The sequence below is a fragment of the Saccopteryx leptura genome, chromosome 2 (assembly GCF_036850995.1).
Source record: "Saccopteryx leptura isolate mSacLep1 chromosome 2, mSacLep1_pri_phased_curated, whole genome shotgun sequence".
NCBI classification, from domain to species: Eukaryota; Metazoa; Chordata; class Mammalia; order Chiroptera; family Emballonuridae; genus Saccopteryx; species Saccopteryx leptura.
In genome coordinates, this window is record NC_089504.1 from 108834443 (window position 1) to 108852404 (window position 17962).

Consider the following 17962-nt stretch of genomic DNA (forward strand, 5'->3'; position numbering starts at 1 on the left):
ACATACATTCTATTTATGTGACATTTTAGAAAAGGTAAAACTATAAATATGTAGGAAAGATCAATAATTGCTAGTGGTTAGGATTGTTGAAGATCTGTGGTGGCTGTTAGATAACTTGATATGTTTGTCAAAACTTAGACTAATAAAAAAGTTGGTAAAACACTGTATGTAAAGTAAAAAAAATGTCCATGAACTTGTTGACAAATTACAGTTTGGGTATACATTAGATTATTAACTCTTCTAAGAAGAGTAGTAAAAAAAAGGCACACCTTTTACTATTTGTATTGTAATGCTCAATAGCTCACTGGGGTCAGAGATCTGTCTTATTTATTTGGTAGTGCACTGGGAGCTTTGATCCTCAAGATCCTCAAGTTCACCTCTGGATTCACACTTAGAAGCAGATCTGCCTGAAAACAAATGTCTTACATATCTCCAATTTTTTTTCTTTCCTTCCACTTTTAATAAAGAATCAAGAAATATTAACTAAATAATTTTTTAAATAATTTTGCATATTAAAGGTTAATTCCAGAATAAAATGCTAGTCCTGTTTGTAGGTAGTTTTTCAAAACACCCCTATTTTTTGGTGTGGTTGCACCTCACATAGCAAGTATTGCTCAAGCTCACTGATAGTTCCTATTGCCAAGACAACTGTCCTACTTATGTACGTACGTGTAAAACACAGGGATTTTCTTTAAATATATAACTCATTCCTATACTTTAGACATTATTTCTGATTTCTATAAAAGCACTTTATTAGTCTTAACCTTTTAACAATATACTTTCTTGTTAGCTTGTTTTTATTAAAAGATGAAATAAGAAATAGGCATATTGACAATGCTTCTGTATCTCTTTGAGTGCTTTGATTATATATTGTATGGCTATTTATTAAACATAACTGTGGATAGTATAATATTTGTCAGTATACGAGTGTTCTTAGGACAGTGCTATAGGAACACTATGGAACAAGTTGCTCAGGTATGCCAACTATGGTTGAACAAAAACATGTTTTTCCTCCAGTATTTCTCATCCCTCATTTATCATGATCCTTGACATAGACACTCACTTCTTAATGCTGACAGTACTCACCTAATGGACACTGTAGACTACCAACCATGGATAGAGTATGTACACTGCTTTAGTTTCCTGGAGGCCACACCCACTTGTGCCTCAGTCTTCTAGATATCACTTTGATTTATTAGACAGGTTTTGAATCTAAATCCTTCCCCCACCACATTCTCACTCTGAGTTCTAAATTAAAGCTCATATATCTTTGGTTCCATTTATTTGAGAACTTCAAGCATACAAAATTTTTTTTAAATGTTAAGCAAATTCAACATTTTTAACATATGATTTAAATGCAAATTCTTGAATCAAGTATGCCACAGGTAAACAATGTGGATAATGTAACTGCTTGAGACCTGTGGACACTCAACAAATACACGGGACGCTACGCTAGATGTACTTGGGCATTGTCAGACACTTAGATAAGTGTGGAGATTTCTATTCGTTCCCCAAGTGTCTGTTATAAAATGGGTATTTTTTAAAGGTATAAATGTGGTAGCAGAAACAAAAAAATCTGGAGGCTAGAAGGGAAGAGGTTATAAACTCCTAAAATTTTGTTGGCATGACAATATCAAAATTCTCATGAGACAGACATACTGAGAAAAATAATCTGTTCTCTTCCAACCTAAAAATTGGCAAAAAATAATATATGATAAAGTGTAAATTCTAAGAATTTTACTAAATATTTCTTAAGGCTAATAATAATTATTTCATAAAAATGAAAAACTAAGTAACCTTAGCTACCCATAAGATCATTTTGCAAAAACTTCTGGATATGTTTCTTATTTCAAAGGTAAGATAAAATTTGCAAAACAAAATGAAGGTACTATTTCAAAAAATCCTATCATATTTCAGGAGAGCTTTGCTTTCCATTTCTACTTTGTATAAAAATTTAAATAATAAACATAAGAAGATACCAATAGTGCCCTGGCTGGTTGGCTCAGTGGTAGAGCATTGCCTGGCATGTGGATGTCTCGGGTTCAATTCCTGGTCAAGGCACACAGGAAAAGTGGCCATCTGCTTCTCCACCCTCCTTCTCCCCCTTCTCTTTCTCTCTCTCTTTTTCCCTCCCACAGTCAAGGCTCAATTAGTTCAAGTCATCATCCCCAGGCACTGAGGATGGCTTTATGGAGCCTCCAATTCAGGTGCTAAAAATAATTTGACTGCAGCATAGCCCCAGATAGGCAGAGTATTGACCCCAGATCAAGGCTGCTGAGTGTATCCTGGTCAAGGTGCATGAGGGAGTCTGTCTATCTCCCCTCCTCTCACTTGAAAAAAGAAGAAAAAAAAAAAGATACCGACATCTTTTAAAATATTATTTAGAAACACTTGACTTTTGCAATAATAGAAAAATACTGTGAATTAACTGTCTAGGCTTTATTCTTTAATAAAAATATATTAAATCAATGATTTTTCTCTTTAAAACTAAATGAGAAGGCTTGGCCAGTTGGTTCAGTGGATAGGGCATTGGCCCAGCATTTGGATCTTCCAGGTTCAATACCTAGTCAGGGCACACATGATAAGCAATCACCTGCTTCTCTTCCCCTCCTTTTCCCCTTGTCTCTCTTCCTCTCCTGCAGCCAGTGACTCAGTTTGTTCAAGCATTGGCCCTGGGTGCTGAGGACAGCTCAGTTGTTCTGAGTGTGTCAGCCTCAGATGCTAAAAATAGTTCGGTTGATTTGAGCATCTGCCCCGACGGGCATTGCCAGGTGGATTCTGGTCAGGGCACATGTGGGAGTCTGTTTCTCTCTCTCCCTTCCTCTCATTTTAAAAAACAAACAAAAAAGAAAACAAACAAACAAAAGAACAAAACTAGCACAAAATCACTTAATACCTTTTTCTTTTTTTAAATCAGCAGACACAATATACTACTTGTCAAGTTTATTATTGCAGCCACTGAGGTGTAAATTATGTATTACTTCAGGGTCAATGATAGAAAGCAATGTAGTATATTTCAACAAAAATTTATTCAGCATTTCTTTGGAAAAAATGTTCTATTATCAATAAAGAAAAAAAAAGCATTATGAGAGACTACTGAATTAGAAGACTCTAAAGATATAAAAACATCAATATTCTAAAAATAATATTGTAAAATATCCCTTCCAACTTACGAAATATACGTGGTTTTTATTGCGGGTTTTAAAAAATAATTTTCTTCTACCTTCAAAGGTATCTCCTATTGCTATGGCTCATTAACTGTGCCATCGTGTGGAGTTTGAATAACAGGTTTAGTATTCAATTAAAACATCACTTCCTCTATGAATCCTTCCAAGGAAGTTTTCACTCCTTCATGTCTGTGTTTCCTGCTAGTGTGCTTCCCTGTACTGTAGTTTGTCTGCTTACAAAGCTGTTAGGCCACAGGATTGTGGTTGAAAGTAAGGAGAGTGACTTCTCTCTTGGGGTCTCAGTGCCCAATTGGCATCTGGCCCATGACTTTGTGTGTGTGTGTGTGTGTGGAATGACTGAATAAACAACAAATTAATGAAATGACCTGAGAGGAAATCCAGTGAGAAGAATCTACCATGTTTGTGTGAATAAAAAAACTGTCTCTCTGAGGGAGTAATTTTAAATAGGCAATAAGCGGACAAATGAACAGCAGAGAGAATCCATTGGTTAAAGGGTGGAGAAGAAAGGAGCAAAGGAAGAGGAGATAGCGTGTGTAAAGACTGGGAAGCAGTCAAGGCCAAGAGACCAGTGGGACTAGTGCAGAAGGCGAAAGGAAAAGTGCAAGTTCTAAGACTGGACAGAAATGCAGGGCAGCCCTGGGAGGATTTTATAGACAGTGTTAAGAAATTAAAGCTCCTTAGAAGTACACTAGAAATTCATCAAAGAGTCTGAAGTAAGAAAATGACATAAGCAAATATACGTTTTACAAACACTGTTTTAGTATTATGAACATATTAACAGTAAAGAAGAGTGGAAGTGGGAAACTCAGTGAAGAAGCTAGTGCATGCTGGCCCAGCGACTCAGTGGATAAAGCATCGCCCTGGCACACTGAGGTCATAGGTTCGATCCTCGGTCAGAGCATACACAAGAATTAATCAATGGCACAAAATTAAATGGAACTATAAACTTATGCTTCTCCCTCTCTTTCTTTCCCTCTCAAATCGATGGGAAAAAAAAGAGGCAAGTGCAAATCCTTCATTTTTTGATGAAGAATTTACAAGAATATTAAGCAAGGCAGTTTCAAACTATAAATATATTAGGAAGTAGAAATGATAAGATTTGCTGTTGGTTGGTATGACATAATAAAAAATATATTATATATTTGGTCTCTACTCAAGGTTCCAGATACAGTTACTAAAATTTTTGTAATTTGAGTGATAGGGATGCTAGATTTTTTACTGTAGTTCTTAACACAGAGCTCCTAAATAACAGCATGTTTTATTCTAATAAATCACCTCTTGATTGGCTCCTGGATAGCCCATTAACTTTTTTTAATTTTCACTTATTTATTTTAGAGAGGGAGAGGGGGAGAGAGAGAGAGAAAAAGCAAAACAAAACTGTGATCTGTTCTTGTATGTGCCCTGACCAGGGATTGAACCACCAACCTTTGCATTTTGGGATGATGCTCTATAATCAACCAAGCTATCTGGCCAGGGCAGTTTTTGAAAATCACAATTCATAATTATTCATACATTTAAGTGTTATTATAATCAGTGAATGCATTGAAGATAACAAACAGCCTTAGTTTGTGACTATGTAAGACTAGATAATCTATTGATTTACCCCATACCTCTAACCTCTGGGAGGGGGAAGAGGCTAGAGATTGAGTTAATAATGTATCATGCCTACCTTGTGAAGCCTTCATAAAATTCTATAAATTACAGTGTTTGGAGAGCTTCCAGTTGGCAAGCAGATAGTTTCTAGGATAATGATGTGCTCAGAGAGGGCTTGGAAGCTCCATGCCTGTCCCCTATACTTTGCTTTCTGTACCTCTTCAAGTGTCTGTGCATCTGTATCATCTGTCATATCCTTTGTCAAACCAGGAAATATAAGTAAATGCTTCCATGAGTTTTGTGAGCCAGCAAATTATTAAACCTGTGAAAGGGGTCATGGAAACCCCCAATTTATAGCTGGGCAGTCAGAAGTACAGCAAGCTTGGACTTGCACTTGGCATCTGAAGTGGGGCAGTCTTATGAGCCCATTATTTCTGAAATCTGATGTTAACTCCAGGTAGGAAATGTCAGAATTGAGCTGTATTATATTGTAGAACACTTAGTTGGTGTTGGAGAACTGGTTGGTGTGGGAAAAAAATCAAACGTGTGGTTTCAGGAGTATTTAGTTCATGGAGTATATGGCAATCAGCAGTTTTTCTTACATTGGAATGTGGTAAATGAGACAAAAAACTCCAGATCTCTTGCATGCCTTTCATTGGCAATAATGGCATGAATGGGTTTCTGGGGAAAAAATGAATCCATCAGTAGGGCCCAAAGCATAATTGTAATCCCAGGTTATGTTTGCAGTTAACACCATTATTTTTTATATTAAGGGAAGCCTATCTGAATTAACAATATCATAGTTTAAGTGTATAACTTATAATAAACTGGCAATACATCTAAAGAGAAGGTAAAGTCTTTCCAATTATTTTTAGTGTACACAAAATATTATATATTTATTCATAACGTATTTATAGAGACTACTATTAATATCTGGCAGGTTTGGGGTTAGAAGAACAATCAATAAGATCTATAAACTGACATTTCTATTCCATTTTATTTTCTCTAGAAAGCAAATATTAAAGATTTATAGTTATTCTATTGTGGCATCAGATAGGGTAAAATAAATGAAAAATGAAAAGCTCTTGTTCTTTATAAAAGAAAACCCAGTTAAGTGTGATGAATAACATTAGCTTGAAATTAATTCAAGGAAGATTTTTATGTTTTATATATAATACTTTATTAAAAATAAAACCCCTAAAAGTAATAGGCATTGTGAACAAGACCAATACCATACATAAAAGCCAAAGTTCGTAACAATAAAAAGTATTACAATGAAAATATCTCTGTAACGAAACTTCTGATCAGGTTGGCTTTAATGTAGATAACACATGTAAAAACTTAGGACTACTAACTTGATCCCTTTACAGAGTTTCTTATGTTTTCTAAGTGCTTTTTAAAGACCAAGCCTCAAAATTAGTAAGCTACAAGGGAAAAAAAACACTATAAGAAAAAAAGTACTATTACATACTAATTTCACACTGATACTCTAATTCAAATAGCCTATACTTCACTTTTTTTTTTTTTTTCTGTATTTTTCTGAAGCCGGGAACGGGGAGAGACAGTCAGACAGACTCCCGCATGCGCCCGACCGGGATCCACCCGGCACGCCCACCAGGGGGCAACACTCTGCCCACCAGGGGGCGACACTCTGCCCATCCGGGGCGTGGCTCTGTTGCGACCAGAGCCACTCTAGCGCCTGGGGCAGAGGCCAAGGAGCCATCCCCAGCGCCTGGGCCATCTTTTTGCTCCAATGGAGCCTCGGCTAAAGGGAAGAGAGAGACAGAGAGGAAGGGGGGGGGGGGTTGGAGAAGCAGATGGGCGCTTCTCCTGTGTGCCCTGGCCAGAATCGAACCTGGGACTCCTGCACGCCAGGCCGACGCTCTACCACTGAGCCAACCGGCCAGGGCCTAGATTTTTATGTTTTAACAATATCTAAGACAGATGAAAACATCTATTTTTAAATTATTATATAGACTAAAATTACAAGCAATAAAATAAATTTTATTATGCTGAAACAATACTTATTAGTTTACTAGTTTATTCCATTGTTCATTTTCATGATGTTCTTATATGGTTGAAATAAGTACAAGTTTATTTAAAGGTTTTGTATTAGTTCTAAGTTGAGACTATAACGTATGACACATGAAAGTTAACACAAGGATTCATTAAGGTCTATTTGGTATCCTTTTACAGCTTATATTAATTTAAAAACTAATATGTGCTCATTGTTGAAAACAAGGCAGTCCAGAAACATAAATCATTTGCAATCCCACCCAAAAGAAGCCACTATTGACATTTTAACGATTTCTGTCCAGTTATTTTTCTGGATGTATGATACACACATATGCAAATTTACTTGGTTGAGGTCTTGTTAATTAAAATATTTGTACATTATTCATTCTTTATATTACATTATAATGACTACTGTCCTTAAAATTTATTTGATATAATTATATCATATGAAATATTATATACTTATTGATGCTTCTCATCTCTCTCACTTCCTGTCTGTCCCTGTCCTTCACCCTGACTCTCATTGTGTCTTTGTAAAATATATATATATATATTATATACTTAACCATTTATGTTTTAAGAGATATGAAATATTTTACAATTTTCTTATGATTATAAATAATACTGTAATGAATATCCTTGTATATAATTACTTCCTGAGGACATATTCCTAGAATAAGAATTAGTGATTCACAGGATATAAACATATAAAAGACTACAGATGCTGCAGAACAATTAAGAAATGCATCATTTTACATTCCTGCCAGCCACGTAAGAGTGCCTATCATATAAAACCCAGGATGCTCTCAGGTGATATGTTTTCTTTCAGTTTAAATGTAAAATGGTTGTTTATTCTAGTTTTAGTTTACATTTATCAAATTATAAGTAACATTAAATTTACTGTAGATATATTAGTTACTTTTATATATCTATATAAATTGTCTCTGTCCTTTGAATATTTTACAGTCAAGTTTAAATAACTTCTCTGCATTAGATATTTACAAAATAAAAACTATCTCAAATAATTTCTCAATCTATTTCTTGACTTTTGCTTTTTATTCACATTTTTATGTCTAGGGTTCAAAAATGTCTTCACCAATTCTGTCAGTCTTTGATCTTTTGTTTTGCCAGGGAATTCAGATATAAAATTTGATTTCTTTTTCTCTTCATTCTTTTATATTCCATTGTTACAGTAAAGTCAGAAACTTTTTTTCAAAAAGCTAGTGAATTTCTTAGAGACCATTCATTGATAATTATTCCTTTTTATTTATTATCATGGTTCACTTATGTCTTTATTATGATATATACTAATAGCAATATTAGTTCTTTTATAATAATTAGTATTAGTATTTTTTAATGGTTACCAAATTTGTTCCACTGACCTATTTGTTAATACTTAAAGAAATACCATGCTGTTCTATTATAGTGATACTTCAGAGGGCTTTTTAAAAGGAAAATGGTAATTTATAAAAACATATTGAACTAAGAATTCAAGCCTCTTAAAAATCTTAAAATTATAGAAATTAGCAATTATTCAAAAAATTATTACCATGCATTTTTATTTTTATTTTTATTTTTTTAGTGAGAGGAGGAGAGGCAGAGACAGACTCCCACATGTGCCCCAGCTGGGGATCCACCTGGCAAGCCCACTAGGGGGCAATGCTTTGCCCATCTGGGGCATTGCTCCATTGCTCTCAGCAACTGAGCTCTTAGCTCCTAAAGTGGAGGCTATTGAGCTTTCCTCAGCGCCTGGGGCCAACTTGCTACAATTAAGTCATGGCTGCAGGAGGGAGAGAGAGAGGAAGAGAGAGGGAGAAAGAGAGAGAGAGAGAGAGAGAGAGTGAAGCAAAAAGGGGAGGGGTGGAAAAGCCAGTGGGCGCTTCTCCTGCGTGCCCTGACTGGGAATTGAACCTGGGACATCCACATGCCAGGCTGACACTCTAGCACTGAGCCAACTGACTAGGGCCACCATGCATGTTTTATTCATTAATCAGTGCATGAAGTAATTATTGAATTATATCATTATGGCATATACTGAGACTTAAAAAATAAATAAGATATAGAGACACAACTTTAATGTACAAAATGTGTAATTCTTGCTTTTGAGAATTCACAAATTATTTTTTGATATCTGAACATTTAGTTATGGGCATTTTACTTAATAAAAAGCAATCATAAGTATTATTTCTAAACTAACTTGTCACCCCTTTCAGAAACCCCCCTTTATCATTAGTTACGTCTTTCAGAAGAACAAAAGTACCCAAATTGCTATAATTTTCAGGTTCAATGAAAAGAGAAACATTATGCAGAAATAAAAGGGCTTAGACGAAGCTGAACACTCAAGTAGCCCTAATGACAAACAATGTTGAAAACAGAAATCTGTTCTATGTTATCTGGCTTGGAATAGCACACATTAAAGTAGCAGGAATTCAATACAATATTGTTATCTTTAAGAGAAAAATATCACTAACAACGAAGAAATATTTTTGTTCAGAGATATATAAAATATGTTATACAAAAACACCCTGGATTCCTTCATTTTAAAGCATTTGGAACATTGTCTTGATAAAGAAGATTTTTTTAAAAAGCCACTTCAGCGAGTGAGTGTCTCTAGAAGGCGGTGACAGAGAGAGCAGAATTAGACGCCAGGAATTTGTCAGCCCAGCGTGGAAGAACAACAGACGGCAGCAGTAACAATGGAAACTTGCAGCAGATCCTGCCTGGCACATTTTCAAAATGGCCATGTGTATTTCCTCTCACAAACTGCCAACTTCTGTCTCCTTGTCTTGCATGCATGGATATAGAAGAGAAGCAAAATGCAAGAATAACTCTTGAATTGCCTCAACAGGGAAAGGATTAAACCTGAAAAGCAAGGGTAAGGTAAGGACAGGGCCCTGAACATGTCTTAAGTTTCCCGAGATTTCCCAGGCAGTCACATCGCAGTGTTGCCTAAACTGCCTCCAGGTCTGCAATGCTGCCAGCTGCTCACAGTCTACTCTGTCACTTCCCACACCCCGGTCTGTGTTTCACAGCCCTGCTTAGCAGCTGATATTTGATTTCTCTATCCTTTCAGGTGAAGAAATCAGTCCATAGATCTCTGTTGCTAATGCTCAACTATAATATCTAACCCAAGGATTCAGAAAAGGCGACCCTTAAAAGATGAGCCAGTGGTTGGTAAACAAGCAAAGTAGAGTCAGGCCACACCCAAAAAGAGTCAGGACAGAATGGAAGCAAACAAGAGAGGGGTCGCCAAGACCTAGTTCTGTCCAGAACTGGGGGATTCATGGGAGTTTATGAGTCTCAGAACATAAACAGGATATCAGTTATGCTCTCCAAAAATAATAATAATAATAAAAAAGATTGTGATGAATGGGCCAGTCTTTCAACTCCAGCAGAGAGCATTTATATCACTAGAGTAGAAATCGATTTCCCAGGATTTGGTGAAGGCAAACAGAAGGGCCTGACAAAAAGAATGATGAGGAAACGTGGAGAAAAACAACTCCTTTCCAGGTAGTCTGAGGCTATGTTATTCCTTTTTCCTTGCAAAAAAGGAGGGCTAGGTTTTAGTCTATAAGCTTGGGGAAAGTCAGATTATTGATTGGGACGTATTCTACATGGTGTTGATTCAAGGGATTCGTCTTGAAAATCATATATCATTTACAGTGAATTTAATACCATCATGTCTTACTATCAAGAATAAGATATATGGGATATCTTTCTTGGGCTGATATGAGTTAAAAGTGTTAGAATCAGAAAATGAATTTTATCTGTAGGATTTATACCAAATCTATTCCATCTTTTATATTCTGCATGGGTTACTTCTCTAGCTGTTGATGGTCTGTGCAGCAAACGACTTTATATGGTTCCATGGGAACATGGCTTTGAAAGTGGAGTGCCATCTGGATTTCACCCGCACAGTCATTCTTCTGTATGGACTCAAATAGTATACAACCTGTACTGTCATACACGTCCATCTTGAGAACTATCATGGAAGCAACTGCCGAAGACAAAAATCTAGATGTCTCCATCCTGCATAACCTCAATCCATATCCAGCTGGTCACCAAGCTCATCTGATCTATACTCCTTCCATGTGCATCTCTTCATCCCCATTGCCAACGTCCTAAATAATGATCTCACCACTTCCCAACAGACTATTGCTATCTCCTAAATGGTATCTCTGTCTCTGGTCTGGGTTTCCAATGCATCCTTCAAAGAGCCAGAATAAAAGATCAAACACTTAGCCTGGTGCTAGCCTCTTCAAAGTCTGTTATTTATGTTTAAGACTAGTTTCCCATTGCTTCTCTATATATAGTCATGTTGAACTACTTTGCACTTCAAATGTCCTCTCAATTTCATGAATTGATACATTCTTTATTGGGTTTCTCTATGCATACATTCTTCCCAGATGGTCACATTTCTTCTGTTACCCTGTCTCCCTTCTCAAAAATCTTCAAACACCTGAAGCCTTTGAATAACCTTCCTTCTGTGAGTAACTAATTCAAATATTTGTAATCCTCATTAAAGCACTTCTTTCACCAAATCAATATTGCTTATTTTATTTATCTATGTTTTTCATTAGAATGTAGTATGCTTGAAATTAGTTATAGACAGACTTTTTAAATTTTTTTTAAATTTATTCATTTTTAGAGAGGAGAGAGAGAGGGAGAGAGAGACAGAGAGAGAGAGAGAGAGAAGAGAGAGGCAGAGAGAGAGAAGGAGGGAGGAGCTGGAAGCATCAACTCCCATATGTGCCTTAACCAGGCAAGCCCAGGGTTTTGAACTGGCGAACTCAGCATTTCCAAGTTGACGCTTTATCCACTGCTCCACCACAGGTCAGGCTAGACAGACTTTTGATTACATGTATAATAAATTTTGGAGTCCTGGCCAGTTGGCTCAGTGGTAGAGAATCAGCATGGCATGCGGAAGTCCTGGGTTCGATTCCCAGTCAGGGCACACAGAAGAAGCGGCCATCTGCTTCTTCCCCCTATCCCCTCTATCTCTCTCCCTCTGTTACCCTCCTGCAGCCATGGCTTGAATGGTTCTAGCAAAGTTGGCCCCGAGCACTGAGGATGGCTCTATGGCCTCACCTTAGGTGCTAAAATATTTCCATTGCTGAGCAACAAAACAGCAGCCCAGATGGGCAGAGCATCATCTGGTAAGGGGCGTGCTGGGTGGATCCCTGTTGGGACACATATGGGAGTCTGTCTCTGCCTCCCCACCTCTCAATCAAAAAAAAATTTTTTTTAAGTTTCTTTTTAATTTTGGAAATGTACAGAATTTGGAAAAATGTAGCAGAGGTCTATATAAGATTGGTAGATTTTATTCTCAGATAGCTAAAATACAAACCCTCTATTTTCTACTTTTTTTTAGACAAAAATCTCTGAAAAAATAAAATGCAGTAGTTTGGTCATTTTTGCTCACCCAATGTTCACACATAAAAAACAAGTTTGTGTCAAGCAAATTCAAATAAGGTAAAAGATGCAGATTTTAGCATTGTTTGAGCCAAAGTCTCTTTACTGATCTTCCTTTCTTTATTCATAATTATTCCCTAGGTAATCTCTTTCAGTCTCCTTACAACACATTGCAGTTTCTTCGGTTCAGCCCTATATGAAGTAGCAAGGTTTTATCGAGGGGCCAAAGTATATGAAAGAAACATATCTCTAATACCAGAATCATTGCTTGCCTCACTCTACAAAAGACAGGTGGGACAATAAGACTAAAAGAACCACAGCTTTAACTCCCCCATCTGTGCTCCCTCTCGACGTGGGCTCTCTGAATAGTGAGATGAACACCAGGAATGTGTTGATTGTGTTTAAGAAAATATTCATTTATATTCTTTCTCTCTCCCTTTCCCTCTCTTACCTTCAAGATTTGAATTTGAATTGATGAAGTTTGTAGATGTTCACAGAAGTCACTTTCACCAACTGGAATATCCTCTTATGAAGCCTACATGCCTAGCAAGGCTCTCTGAAACTGAGGTGTTGTGTACTGGGCTGTCGTATTGACAAAGTAAATTTATAGCATGGAACACATCGATTATGCTCTCAATCATATCAAGAATTTCTTTGGAATATCTTTGTAGTGTAAGTCACTACAGCTAGGTGTTATATGCTTCTGATTCATAATCTGGTAATTAAAAACATCTTTAGTTTTCCTTCAATCTTCGTCATATACTTGAGTACTTTTTAAAAAAATAATTAAATAGTACACATTTATAATTTTATAGTCATAAAATATTATAATTATAACCTCAAAGAGTAAATGCTTTAGAATGTTCATAATGATATTACAGAATTAATGTCATCTTCAAAGTTTAAATATGCAATTTTCAATCATCTCAGTAATTACACTTTATCAATTGCAATATTTTTTGGATTAGAAATTATTTTATCATCAAAATGTTATACCTTTACATCCATTGAATCATTTTAATTAAAAATAAACAAACCACTACTTAACAATCTGGTCATAACGTTAAACCTCAGACATCTGAAATTAATATTGTCTAGATTGCCTTTCTGGGGATAAAGGACAGCAGATTTCCTAGCTGCATGTTAGATGGAAATTCCCATCTGGCTCAAGACTTCACAAGCAATGGTCTCTACAGTGTTTTTAGATAAACTCTTAAGTGAAAGGACACAGCATGAACATCTAAAACAGCGGTTCTCAACCTGTGGGTCACGACCCAGCGGGGGTTGAACGACCAAAACACAGGGATTGCCTAAAGCCATCGGAAAATACATATTATACAATTTAAATAAAATATGTATTTCCGATGGCTTTAGGCGACCCCTGTCTTTTGGTCGTTCAACCCCGCTGGGGTCATGACCCACAGGTTGAGAACCGCTGATCTAAAACATCTAATTTGCCAATGCATTCATAACTGGTATTTAAAAATTGCTCCTTGGCCCTGGCCGGTTGGCTCAGTGGTAGAGTGTCGGCCTGTTGTGAGGAAGTCCCGGGTTCGATTCCCGGCCAGGGCACACAGGAGAAGCGCCCATCTGCTTCTCCACCCCTCCCCCTCTCCTTCCTCTCTGTCTGTCTCTTCCCCTCCCGCAGCCAAGGCTCCATTGGAGCAAAGATGACCCGGGCACGGGGGATGGCTCCATGGCCTCTGCCTCAGGAGCTAGAGTGGCTCTGGTCGCAACAGAGCGACCCCCCAGATGGGGAGAGCATTGCCCCCTGGTGGGCATGCCGGGTGGATCCCGGTCGGGCGCATGCGGGAGTCTGTCTGACTGCCTCCCTGTTTCCAGCTTCAGAAAAATACAAAAAGAAAAAAAAATTACTCCTTAAAAAAATAACACAGAAATAAAAGAAAATTATTATTAATTTTAAGTCCCAGCTCAATAAACACCCATCTTTTGAAAATGCTCTGCAATGAATACATCTCCTAATGTAAAAAGTAAAGTTGATTTCAGGTAGGAAATAATGTCTACTGGAAAAAAAAAAGAAGTGTGTCTATTTTGTTCCTTAACGCTATGCTGTTTGTTTTGTTTTGGTTTTGTCAATCCCGAGAGTCCCTTTGTTTTGTCCAAGTAAAGCAGAGAATTGATGTCCTCTAGCACCTCCAGGTTTTCTCCTGCTCTGCAAATCTTTACACCACAGTCCTGCATGCTTTGTTTCTAAAGATAGTACTTGAATTTGTTGTATTACTTCCATCACAACTTCACCTATTATGAGATTTGAGGGTACTAGGATTTCCTAATCAAAGCCCAACATTTTTCCTTCTGTTTTTTTTTTTTACTCCATTCTTGATGTATTGATCAGCTTCAATATTCCAGGCTCTGTACTGATAAGGGATAACACTCAGAGGATTAATAAAAATTAAATTTTTCCCTCAGTAAGAATATGAAGTGCAGTAAAAGATAAATGAGTAAACACTGGTAACCGAGAACCTAAATTTTAGTTACCTTTCAGTCAAAGACAGAAAAATAAGAATGTATTACATAAAACCTATGCCTGAATTTGCTCCTTCCCACAAAAGGCAGTCACAGATTTAGCCACAGAAACTTTAACATGCTACTCAATAAATCATATTCATTATTTAATGTTAAATAATTTCTTTTCTCATTTATTCATTCATCCTCCAAGAATTTGCTAGGTGTTTTTATTCAGCCTATGAATAGAGCAAAATCCAGCCATCTAGGAACCTAGGATTGGATCAAATGAAATTTATTATAAGATGTAGACCTGACTTGGCAAATTTTCCTGGGAAATTTCACTAACTAACAAGCTAATACAGGGGTAGGCAAAAGGAGGTTAAATTATCAGCCATAATTACCTGAAAGATAAATCATAAATAAGGGTACAAAATAATAATAAGAAGAAGAAGAATAAAAAGAAAAATAATACCAATAAATAACATAGGAATAAATAAATATTATACAAGAATAAACTCTGTGTTTCATGTACTCACATTAAAACTTACTTTTGCTCACCCCTGTATTTAATCAATATACAAAGGCCAAATACATGCCTACTCCGTGCTATATAACAGGGAGAGCCAATGTCTGCCTCTCCTAGAATAGAAATAAACCTGGAATTTGGTTTTAGGCCAAAGTGAATATTGATGAAACAGTTTGGAAAATAATGTAAACTTTCAAAGGGTGACAGAAGTTTTTGGTTTTTGCATTAGAAAAACATTACCATACCAAGTGTCAGTGTGTGTAAAGATGTGTTTGTTTTATTTACAACAAGGCTCCCTTAGTGTAAGTCACCTGCTTCATTCATATTGAGCTGACCTCTTCATCCCTCTGAGACGGCCAATTTACATGAGTACCAATTTGCAATATTACTTAAAATAACGTGAACTCTAATGTGAACTGTCTACAAATTCAAGAAATTCTTCAAAAACCTCGGCTATGAGGAATGTGTATCCTGGTTTATCTAGCACAGGGGTCCCCAAACTTTTTACACAGGGGGTTAGTTCACTGTCCTTCAGACTGCTGGAGGGCCAGAATATAAAAAAAAACTATGAACAAATTCCTATGCACACTGCACATATCTTATTTTAAAGTAAAATAAACAAAACAGAAGTAGTACTGTACATGAGCGATGCCGTGATTTGCGGCGCCGTCACATACAGTACTCCAGGAGCTCGGATGCATCCGTGACCTCTCACTGACCACCAATGAAAGAGATGCCCCTTCCAGAAGTGTGGCGGGGCCAGATAAACGGCCTCAGGGGGCCCCATGCGGCCTGCAGGCCATAGTTTTGGGATCCTTGATCTAGTGCATTGTTTGTATCCCCAGTGCTCTGTCCATAGCAGATCTAGATATTTGTTTGAAGAAAACTCAATAAATGCTGCAGCCTAAAAATATTAGGAAAGTTAAATAACTATTTTATTTCTTACCATTATGACTTCTCTTTAACTTATAGTTACTGTTATTTTGAAAACAGACTGTAATTGTGATCCTTTACATTATATATCTAAGTTAAAAATGAAAACGCCAGGGCCTGACCTGCGGTGGCACGGTGGATAAAATGTCAACCTGGAATGCTGAGATCTCCGGTTCAAAACCCTGGGCTTGCTTAGTCAAGGCACTTATGGGAGTTGATACTTCTGGCTCCCCCCCTTCTTTCTCTCTCTCCCTTCTCTAAAATGAATTAATAAAATAAAATAAAATGAAAACTCCAAAAGGAAGAAAAGGAGATACTGAATAAGTAATGTAGCCCATCAACAGATTAATTATGTGCTAGACCTTGATTACTACCTTGTTTTTATTTTAAATTTTTTAAAAAGTTTTTGGTCTATTGAACCTACAGAATAATGGGGATTTATTATAGGATTAGTTCCTGAATTACTGATTTTCAGCAACTGAAAACCTGTCAACCTTCAGAAACAATGCATTTTAGCAAAAAAAAAAAAAAAAAAAAAAAAAGGTCAATAATGCACCTCCAAAGAGCCCATCATAATCCTCTTCTGAAGCCAAACGAAGGTTATTAAATGTTATATTTTCAATGGTCTTTTAAATGTCAAAACATCAATATGAATCAGTGGATGCCATTTCTATGATCTCAAGCCCTTCAAGCACATACCTTAAACTTAGTCTCCCTAATTAGCCAGTTCTGTAAATCAGTTGTATTTCAAAATGGCATTCAAAATGGAAACTTCACCCTTTTTAATTGTATTATGTGATTTTCCATTATAATAGTTACTTGAGTAAAAATCAAAATCTGTATCTCTTTGGATAGGTTCACAGACACACAGATGTACATGCAGACTGCAGAAATAGCTCTGACACTTTGCAAGGTCCCATTCATCTTTCACTGTTATTGGGAGAAATGAAAGGACATATCCTCTGAAAAGACATGGAATTTTCACATATTTTAAAATTTTATCTCTGAAATCAATGAATTTTAGAACTGTAAAAGCAACTATTATATAATCTTTATTTTTATCACTGCGAAGACAGATCATAAAGGTAGTTGTATGATGTGTCAACCGTAGCAGTTTATCTTTTTAGAGAAAATTTAAACATATCTATTTGGTGGTAATTTTAAGAAGAAGCTATAAAAGAAGTGCCTAGGGTTACTCTGTAATAAAGTTCACAATATACAGACACCAAAGTTCTATTTAATGTCAGTGGCAACATAATCGTTAGTAAAATGTTCCCAAAAGCTCACTCATCATATATTTTATATTAATCTAACAGTTTGGAATCATTTAAGGCATAGTTCCTATGGTGAGAACTAACAGGCATCTTTAGGCAACGTGGTTAATGTTAGCAGCAAAGGTTTTCAAAAGAGATAAACTTAAATTAGAATCTTGAGTAAATTTCTTAACATCTTTGAATTTTTCATTGCATATTATTATATCTTCGCCTTCATTTGCAAAACTGGAACCAAAGAACTTCAGTGATAGGAACACTAGCAATGTTATTCAACTTTCAAAATGTCTTTAAGAGGAGCCTGTCTACAAAATACAGTACCCATTATTTAGTGAAGATACAAGAAGAAACGTAGACAATGATTCTAATCTTGCAGAAAGGAAATAGAGCTGAACCGATATAAATAAGTAAACAAAATCACAGAAGTTAATCAGTCCATGTGGTGAGGCCATAAGAATCAGTAGATCTAGTCTCTCTCACAGAAGAGAGAGACCTTAAACCAGAGTTTGAGAAGTAATTTTTAATAGCTGTGGAAGGGAGAGAAAAGGCATAGA

The 17962-nt window shown here is 36.4% G+C and overlaps 1 protein-coding gene and 1 non-coding gene across 5 annotated transcripts in view; one reads left to right on the forward strand and one right to left on the reverse strand.

Annotated features, from left to right (window-relative positions):
- The window catches only part of NAV3 (neuron navigator 3), a 277955-nt gene that overhangs the window by 100663 nt on the left and 159330 nt on the right, over window positions 1-17962 (reverse strand). The gene's annotated exons all lie outside the window — the stretch shown is intronic.
- On the forward strand, window positions 13706-13781 carry TRNAN-GUU (transfer RNA asparagine (anticodon GUU)). Its single transcript has one exon. It is a non-coding gene; the product is annotated as a tRNA-Asn (tRNA).